The sequence below is a fragment of the Artemia sp. Qi Xiang Cuo genome, chromosome 4 (genome assembly GCF_049724085.1).
Source record: "Artemia sp. Qi Xiang Cuo chromosome 4, ASM4972408v1, whole genome shotgun sequence".
Lineage (NCBI taxonomy): Eukaryota > Metazoa > Arthropoda > Branchiopoda > Anostraca > Artemiidae > Artemia > Artemia sp. Qi Xiang Cuo.
The window spans coordinates 64,753,567-64,760,769 of NC_142797.1; the positions used below are offsets into that span (position 1 = coordinate 64,753,567).

At 32.3% G+C, this 7,203-nt stretch overlaps 1 protein-coding gene across 1 annotated transcript in view; it reads right to left on the reverse strand.

Moving 5' to 3' along the window:
- The window catches only part of LOC148953332 (ELMO domain-containing protein 2), a 49,523-nt gene extending 42,782 nt beyond the window's left edge, over positions 1–6,741 (reverse strand). The window contains exon 1 of the mRNA XM_089088489.1: positions 6,652–6,741. The gene's annotated coding sequence lies outside the window, so the exon portion shown is untranslated. The remainder of the gene's footprint in view (positions 1–6,651) is intronic.
- Between the last annotated feature and the right edge of the window lie 462 nt (positions 6,742–7,203).

Genomic DNA, 7,203 nt, shown 5'->3' on the forward strand with positions numbered 1-7,203 from the left:
TGAAAATTTTGAGTTTGGGGGAAGGGGTATTTTAAGAACATCTTCCCATTATATAATTTGTCTTCTGAAGTTGATTCTGATATTTGTCGTGCTCCATCTATTAGTGCTTTAGAAATATTTAAAAAGCTTCTTGTAGAATTTTAGACATTTTTGAGTTTTGGGGAGGGGGGATTTCAAAAACATCTTCCCATGACATAATGGGTCTTCTAAAGTCAATTCTGATGTTTTTAGCCCTCTATCAATTAGTGCTATAGAAATATATAAAAAGCTTCTAAAGTATAATTTTAGAAAATTTTGAGTTTTGGGGGACAGGGGATTTTAAAAGCATCGTCCCGTGACATAACATGTCCTCTGAAGTCGATTCTGAGGTTTTTAACACTCTATCTATTAGTGCTTTAGAAATATTTTAAAAGCTTATAAAGAAAAATTTTAGAAAATTTTGAGTATGGGGGGAAGGGGGATTTCAAAAACATCTTCCCATGATATAAATTGTCCTCTAAAGTCAATTCTGATGTTTGTAGTGCTCTATATGTCTTAGCGCTTTAGAAATATTTAAAAAAGCTTCTAAAGTAGAATTTTGGAAAATTTTGAGTTTGGGGGGAACGGGGACATCAAAAATATCTTCACACGATATAACTTGTTCTCTAAATTTAATTCTGATATTTGTAGTTCTATATCTATAGGTGCTTTATTTATATTCAAAAAGATTCTTCAGTAGAATTTTAGACATATTTAAGTTTTGGGGAGGGGGGATTTCAAAAACATCTTCCCATGACATAACTTGTCCTCTGAAGTCGATTCTGATATTTGTAGCGCTCTATCTATTAGTGCTTTAGAAATATTTAAAAAGCTTCTTAAGTAGAATTTTGGACATTTTTTAGTTTTGGGTAAGGGGGATTTCAAAAAGATCTTCCCATGACATAATTTGTCCTCTGAAAGTTGATTCTGATGTTTGTAGTGCTGTATGTCTTAGTGCTTTAGAAATATTTAAAAAAGCTTCTAAAGTAAAATTTTGAGTTTGGGGGGAAGGGGGATTTCAAAAACATCTTCCCATAACATAATTTGTCCTCTAAAGTTGATTCTGATGTTTGTAGCACTCTATGTCTTACAGCTTTAGAAATATTTAAGAATGCTTCTAAAGTAAAATTTTGGAAAATTTTAGCGCTCTATCTATTAGTGCTTTAGAAATATTTAAAAAGCTTCTTAAGTAGAATTTTAGACATTTTTGAGTTTTGGGGAGGGGGGATTTCAAAAACATCTTCTGATGGCATAATTTGTCTTCTAAAGTCAATTCTGATGTTTGTAGCCCTCTATCAATTAGTGCTTTAGAAATATTTAAAAAGCTTCTTAAGTAGAATTTTAGACATTTTTGAGTTTTGGGGAGGGGGGATTTCAAAAACATCTTCCCATGACATAACTTGTCTTCTAACGTCAGTTCTGATGTTTGTAGCCCTCTATCAATTAGTGTTTTAGAAATATTTAAAAAGCTTCTAAAGTAGAATTTAAGAAAATTTTGAGTTTGGGGGGAGGGGGGATTTTAAAAACCTCCTCCTGTGATATAACATGTCCTCTGAAGTTGATTCTGATGCTTTTAGCACTGTATCTATTAGTGCTTTAGAAATATTTTAAAAGCTTTTAAAGTAGAATTTTTGAAAATTTTGAGTTTGGGGGGAAGGGGTATTTTAAGAACATCTTCCCATTATATAATTTGTCATCTGAAGTTGATTCTGATATTTTTCGTGCTCCATCTATTAGTGCTTTAGAAATATTTAAAAAGCTTCTTGTAGAATTTTAGACATTTTTGAGTTTTGGGGAGGGGGGATTTCAAAAACATCTTCCCATGACATAATGGGTCTTCTAAAGTCAATTCTGATGTTTTTAGCCCTCTATCAATTAGTGCTATAGAAATATTTAAAAAGCTTCTAAAGTAGAATTTTATAAAATTTTGAGTTTGGGGGAAGGGGGATTTTAAAAAGCTCTTCCTGTGATATAATGGGTCCTCTGAATTTGATTCTGATGCTTTTAGCACTCTATCTATTAGTGCTTTAGAAATATTTTAAAAGCTTCTAAAGTAGAATTTTGGAAAATTTTCAGTTTGGGGGGAAGGGGGATTTCAAAAACATCTTCCCATGATATAAATTGTCCTCTAAAGTCGATTCTGATGTTTGTAGTGCTCTATGTCTTAGCGCTTTAGAAATATTTAAAAAAGCTTCTAAAGTAAAATTTTGGAAAATTTTGAGTTTGGGGGGAAGGGGGACATCAAAAACATCTTCCCATAACATAATTTGTCCTCTGAAGTCGATTCTGATATTTGTAGCGCTCTATCTATTAGTGCTTTAGAAATATTTAAAAAGCTTCTTAAGTAGAATTTTAGACATTTTTGAGTTTTGGGGAGAGGGGATTTCAAAAACATCTTCCCATAACATAATTTGTCCTCTGAAGTTGATTCTGATATTTGTAGCGCTGTATCTATTAGTGCTTTAGAAATATTTAAAAAGCTTCTTAAGTAGAATTTTGGACATTTTTTAGTTTTGGGTAAGGGGGATTTCAAAAAGATCTTCCCATGACATAATTTGTCCTCTGAAAGTTGATTCTGATGTTTGTAGTGCTGTATGTCTTAGCGCTTTAGAAATATTTAAAAAGCTTCTAAAGTAAAATTTTGAGTTTGGGGGGAAGGGGGATTTCAGGAACATCTTCCCATAATATATTTTATCCTCTACACTTGATTCTGATGTTTGTAGCGCTCTATGTATTAGCGCTTTGGAAATCTTTAAAAATGCTTCTAAAGTAAAATTTTGGAAAATTTTAACGCTCTATCTATTGGTGCTTTAGAAATATTTAAAAAGCTTCTTAAGAAGAATTTTAGACATTTTTAAGTTTTGGGAACGGGGGATTTCAAAAACATCTTCCCATGAAATAAGTTGTCCTCTAAAGTCGATTCTGAGGTTTGTAGCCCTCTATCAATTAGTGCTTTAGAAATATTCAAAAAGTTTCTTAAGTAGAATTTTAGACATTTTTGAGTTTTGGGGAGGGGGGATTTCAAAAACATCTTCCCATAATATAATTTGTCCTCTGAAAGTTGATTCTGATGTTTGTAGCGCTCTATGTCTTAGCACTTTAGAAATATTAAAAAAAACTTCTAAAGTAAAATTTTGAGTTTGAGGGGAAGGGCGATTTCAAAAACATCTTCTGATGGCATAATTTGTCTTCTAAAGTCAATTCTGATGTTTGTAGCCCTCTATCAATTAGTGCTTTAGAAATATTTAAAAAGCTTCTTAAGTAGAATTTTAGACATTTTTGAGTTTTTGGGAGGGGGGATTTCAAAAACATCTTCCCATGACATAACTTGTCTTCTAACGTCAGTTCTGATGTTTGTAGCCCTCTATCAATTAGTGATTTAGAAATATTTAAAAAGCTTCTAAAGTATAATTTTATAAAATTTTTAGTTTGGGGGGAAGGGGTATTTTAAAAACATCCTCCTGTGACATAACGTGTCCTCTGAAGTTGATTCTGAGGCTTTTAGCACTGTATCTATTAGTGCTTTAGAAATATTTTAAAAGCTTATAAAGTAGAATTTTTGAAAATTTTGAGTTTGGGGGGAAGGGGGATTTTAAGAACATCTTCCCATTATATAATTTGTCTTCTGAAGTTGATTCTGATATTTGTCGTGCTCCATCTATTAGTGCTTTAGAAATATTTAAAAAGCTTCTTGTAGAATTTTAGACATTTTTGAGTTTTGGGGAGGGGGGATTTCAAAAACATCTTCCCATGACATAACGGGTCTTCTAAAGTCAATTCTGATGTTTTTAGCCCTCTATCAATTAGTGCTATAGAAATATTTAAAAAGCTACTAAAGTAGAATTTTTGAAAATTTTGAGTTTGGGGGGTAGGTGGGTTTAAAAAACCTCTTCCCGTGATATAACGTGTCCTCTGAAGTTGATTCTGATACTTTTAGCACTCTATCTATTAATGCTTTAGAAATATTTTAAAAGCTTCTAAAGTAGAATTTTTGAAAATTTTGAGTTTGGGGGGAAGGGGGATTTCAAAAACATCTTCCCATGATATAAATTGTCCTCTAAAGTCAATTCTGATGTTTGTAGTGCTCTATATGTCTTAGCGCTTTAGAAATATTTAAAAAAGCTTCTAAAGTAGAATTTTGGAAAATTTTGAGTTTGGGGGGAACGGGGACATCAAAAACATATTCTCACGACATAATTTGTTTTCTGAAGTTGATTCCTGATATTTGTATCTCTCTATCTATTGGTGCTTTATAAATTTTTAAAAAGCTTCTTCAGTAGAATTTTAGACATATTTTAGTTTTGGGGAGAGGAGATTTCAAAAACATGTTCCCATGACATAATTTGTCCTCTGAAGTTGATTCTGATATTTGTAGCGCTGTATCTATTAGTGCTTTAGAAATATTTAAAAAGCTTCTTAAGTAGAATTTTGGACATTTTTTAGTTTTGGGGAAGGGGGATTTCAAAAAGATCTTCCCATGACATAATTTGTCCTCTGAAAGTTGATTCTGATGTTTGTAGTGCTCTATGTCTTAGTGCTTTAGAAATATTTAAAAAAGCTTCGAAAGTAAAATTTTGAGTTTGGGGGAAGGGGGATTTCAAAAACATCTTCCCATGATATAAATTGTCCTCTAAAGCTGATTCTGATATTTTTAGCGCTCTATGTCTTAGTGCTTTAGAAATATTTAAGAATGCTTCTAAAGTAAAATTTTGGAAAATTTGTAGCTCTTTATCTTTAGGTGCTTTAGAAATATTTAAAAAGCTTCTTAAGAATAATTTTGACACATTTAAGTTTTGGGAAGGGGGGATTTCAAAAACATCTTCCCATGAAATAACTTGTCCTCTAATTTCAATTCTGAGATTTGTAGCCCTCTATCAATTAATGCTTTGGAAATATTCAAAAAGTTTCTTAAGTAGAATTTTAGACATTTTTGAGTTTTGGGGAGGAGGGATTTCAAAAACATCTTCCCATAACATAATTTGTCCTCTGAAAGTTGATTCTGATGTTTGTAGGGCTCTATGTCTTAGCGCTTTAGAAATATTTAAAAAAGCTTCTAAAGTATAATTTTGAGTTTGGGGGGAAGGGGGATTTCAAAAACATCTTCCCATAGCATAATTTGTCCTCTGAAGTTGATTCTGATGTTTGTAGCGCTCTATCTATTAGTGCTTTAGAAATATTTAAAAAGCTTCTTAAGTAGAATTTAAGACATTTTTTAGTTTTGGGGAGGGGGGATTTCAAAAACATCTTCCCATAATATAACTTGTCTTCTAAAGTCAATTCTGATGTTTGTAGCCCTCTATCAATTAGTGCTTTAGAAATATTTAAAAAAGCCTCTAAAGTACAATTTTAGAAAATTTTGAGTTTGGGGGGAAGGGGGATTTTAAAAACCTCTTCCCTTCATGAGCACATGGACCTATAAAAATAAAAACATCTTCTCATAACATAATTTGTTCTCTAAAAACAATTTAGATTTTTTTTACTGGTCTATCTCTTGTCAAATCCTTTCCCTAATTAACAAAAGTTTAAAAGGCTTATCAACACAGAGTTGCCTTCTACCCCATGGCACCAGCCTGCTACTGTTAAAGGGGTTATGATAAGCAAAGTTGTGACATCACAAATGGGTACAATAAGCAATGTGAGCTATATAGTAAATAAGTTTAAAGGGATGAATGTTAAATGAAAATAGGATTTTGGAATAGGCCTATATTTTAATGAACAAGGTTAAAAGCTGAAGTTGTGTAAGGTAAGCAGTGATTTATAATTATGATAGTAATATAGAATGAAATGTGAGCTAAAACAACTAGTAATGTGCAGTAATTTACCATTATATAGAGGGGGGAAGGTACTTCAAAGTACCTTCCCAGGACATACCTTGGTAAATTTCTACCAAATCATATTATTGACTTACACATAAAGTGAATATACCACTCAATGCCTTTTTTATGCTGATTACGAATATAATAATCATTTCTATTTGAAATGAATTTCAGCCCCCCCCCCTTTATATGCCAATTCAGGGTATATTTCTATATTAGGGGGGGTTGGGGCAAATTTTGTTGCTGATGTAAATGGGAGGTAAGTTTAAACTTTACCCCCACCCCTTAATGTAGAAATATATACCCTGAATTGGCATATATAGGGGGGGGGGCTGAAATTCATTTCTGATAGAAATGATTATTATATTCATAATCAGCATAAAAAAAGGCATCGAGTGTTATATTCACTTTATGTGTAAGTCAATAGGCCTAGGCCTAATATAATTTGGTAGAAATTTACCCATACCTTAGCATGTAGATTCCAGCCCTTAAAGTTTCAATTTCCTAACCCAACCCCTTTCTGAAATAGCCAAAAGTAACTAAAGTAGAATTTTACCATCATTTCTATTGGAAATGAATTTCAGCCTCCCCCCTAACCAAACCCCCACCCCATATTAGCAAATATATATCCTGAATTGACATATATAGAGGGGGGGGCTAAAATTGATTTCCGATAGAAATGATTGTTATATTCGTAATCAGCATAAAAAAAGGCATCAAATGGTACATTCACTTTATTTGAAACTCAATAGCCTAATATGATTTGGTAAAAATTTACCCAAAAGAAATTATCAATTCAGCAATAGAAATTACTAACATAAATTAATACGGCACTAGTTTAGAGTTATTCCGAGATCATAAAACATGGAAAATGTATTCAAAATTCAAAGCAAATTATTAGTCTCTTCTCACTTTGCTTCTTCTCAGGTTTTCTGGAGACGCAAATCATACAGCACTTTCAGTTCTAAATTTTAAGAAATACGTTACTAAGGCCAAAAAACATGAGAACATAAAAAACATGTGATTTTGTATGACAATTCAGTACTCTGACAGCCTTATTTTTGTAACGCATATGTAAACAGGGATAGGAGTCAGCTCACTATTGTAAAAAAAATTTAAATGCAGTACACATATCTAGGCGGTATGATCCATCTCAGTTGACAGAATATATAGTATCGACAAAGGCTGTGCTCTCCGTTAAAAAAAATGTGAAACATATTTAAACCACACAAAATTCATATTCCGCCTTCGCGCACGCGATATACCGATGTATACATTACGAGAAACCAATAGAAAAACCTGTTTTTTTTATCCGACCACTAAAAACTAAACCAAGGTTCTGACGTATATTCCCAGGGTCAGTACGAGC